The following is a 2,916-nucleotide window of genomic DNA, read 5'->3' as shown; positions in this document are numbered from 1 at the left end:
CTAGGGTTCTATAATTTTTGTTTTACATCCGCTGCGCAAACCCTAGAATCGATCTCTTAGGAATAGGATTCGCTCATGAGATCCCAGGAAACCGATCTGCATTTTGTTTTGTTTAGTGAAGACGGGTCTGAAGGGATAAAACCCATCGGATGCAAGTGGATCTTCAAGAAGAAGACCGACATGGATGGCAACGTGCACACGTATAAGGCACGACTTGTGGCGAAAGGATTCCGTCAGATTCATGGTATTGACTATGATGAGACTTTTTCGCCCGTAGTTATGCTGAAGTCCATCAGGATCCTACTTGCCATAGCCGCATATTATGACTATGAGATATGGCAAATGGATGTCAAGACCGCGTTCCTTAACGGGAATTTGACCGAGGATGTGTACATGACACAACCCGAAGGTTTTGTCGATCCGAGGAACCCGAGGATGGTGTGCAAGCTTCAGAGGTCCATTTATGGACTGAAGCAGGCTTCGAGGAGCTGGAACCTTCGCTTTGATGAGACAATCAAAAAGTTTGGTTTCTCACAGAACGAAGACGAGCCATGTGTTTATAAGAAGGTTAGTGGGAGCACAGTAGTTTTTCTGGTGCTGTATGTGGATGACATTCTCCTTATAGGGAATGACGTTCCTACCTTGCAAGATGTTAAGTCTTGGCTAGGAACGCAGTTTTCTATGAAGGACCTAGGAGAAGCGGCCTATATTCTAGGAATAAAGATCTATAGAGATAGATCGAGGCGTCTTCTAGGATTGTGTCAGAGTACTTACATCGATAAGGTCTTGAAACGGTTCAAGATGCAAGATTCCAAGAAAGGAACCTTACCGATGAGCAGTGGCACAGTTCTCTGCAAGAGTCAGTGTCCTACGACACCTGATGAGCGAGAACGCATGGATCGGATTCCATATGCTTCGGCAATTGGATCCATCATGTATGTCATGCTTTGTACTCGACCGGATGTATCCTACGCGTTGAGCATTACGAGTAGATATCAGTCAGATCCAGGTGAGTCGCACTGGATCGCCGTCAAGAACGTCCTGAAGTACTTGAGAAGGACTAAGGATGTGTTCTTGGTATACGGTGGGTCGGAAGACGAGCTCGCTGTAAGAGGTTACACCGATGCTATTTTTCAGTCAGACCCGGATGACTACAGATCGCAGTCTGGCTATGTTTTCTGCTTAAACGGTGGCGCTGTTAGCTGGAAGAGTTCCAAGCAGGCGACCGTTGCAGATTCTACTACAGAAGCTGAGTATATTGCAGCGTCGGACGCAGCAAATGAAGCTGTTTGGATCAGAAAGTTTGTTGGTGATTTGGGTGTCATTCCGAGTGCTGATAGCCCCATTGCTCTGTATTGTGACAACAATGGAGCGATCGCACAAGCGAAAGAACCCAGATCCCATCAACGATCCAAACACATACTCAGACGATTTCACCTCATCAGGGAGATCATAGACAGAGGAGACGTACACATTTGCAGAGTGTCGACAGATGACAACATTGTCGATCCGTTGACGAAGCCTCTCCCTTCGTCGAAGCATGAGGGTCATGTTAGGGATATGGGCATTAGATGTTTAGCAGTTCATGATTAGAGCAAGTGGGAGATTGTTGGTTTAGTGCTCTATGATGCACTGTTTATTAGCTTTATTTAGATATATTTGATGTATTGATACTTTCTATGTGTTTTTATGAGAGTATTTTATTCATTACATGTTCTTGCATACTGGATCTGTTATGAAATCCATGTGTCATTATGAATGATACTAAACTCCCTAGTCTTGTGTCATTATGGGAATGATGACATAATAAGACTAGTATGATGTGTGATTGATGATCACATAGATGATCATAGGTATTGGATACGATCACGATCATAGGTATTCGTTGGAGAACGGAATACTGGAATGACCCGCATGAGATTGTCACATGGACTAGAGTCATGACTAGAATCTCATATGACGGTTCCATGATTAGATCCTAAGACCTGAGATATCTACGGAATCCAACATGAGGAGTTGCGTGCTTTGATTACGTCAAACGTCCTGCGTAACAGGAGGACTATAAAGGCGTGTATCAGGTACGAAACGAATCATGTACTGGATTGTAGATAGTCAAGACGGGATTTGTACCTCTCGTAAAAGAGAGAGATATCGCTGGGCCCCTCGTGTGAGCGAGACTGTAGAAATGTGTGGCCGCACTGTAGACGAATGTCGTCTATTTCAGACAGTCAAACTCAGTTAACGAGAAAGCAGTCGAATCAGATAAGGTGGCTGGTCCATGCCTTATGTTCGACATATGATATCGCGATACAAAAGGATCATCAGCCGGAATCATCACTGGCGTTCGTATGATCACGAACAAACTCTATTCGAGATAGGTAGTCATAGTGTCTTGCTAGAGACCGCCTATGACTTGTATATCCGGAATAGAGATTTCGGACTATACTGCTATGTCGAATGAGCCTACAGGGTCACACACGCAGGGAAGGACGAATACACGAGAGAAAACGACGGAAAACCGAGGCGGAAGGGTCCAGACCGGACGGACCGAAAGGTTCGGAACGGACGGTCCAGACCCTACGGTCCAGACGTGTAGTCCGTCCGTTCTGGAGACTGGAACGGACGTTCCACATTAGCACGCAGACCGTCCGTTCTACCCTAGAATCGATCTCTTAGGAATAGGATTCGCTCATGAGATCCCAGGAAACCCAACAAGGGTCACACACGCAGGGAAGGACGAATACACGAGAGAAAACGACGGAAAACCGAGGCGGAAGGGTCCAGACCGGACGGACCCTTTTTGTTTTCCTCAATTTCTTGATCTATTTTTTTGTTCGTTCTACTTTCTGGTGTGTAGGTTTTCCGGTGTATGAAAAGAAGTTCTGGGTCTGATAACCTAGTACCTCTTGATCGTGA

The sequence above is a fragment of the Tarenaya hassleriana genome, unplaced genomic scaffold (assembly GCF_000463585.1).
Source record: "Tarenaya hassleriana unplaced genomic scaffold, ASM46358v1 Cleome79, whole genome shotgun sequence".
NCBI classification, from domain to species: Eukaryota; Viridiplantae; Streptophyta; class Magnoliopsida; order Brassicales; family Cleomaceae; genus Tarenaya; species Tarenaya hassleriana.
This window is presented reverse-complemented; position numbering follows the sequence as displayed.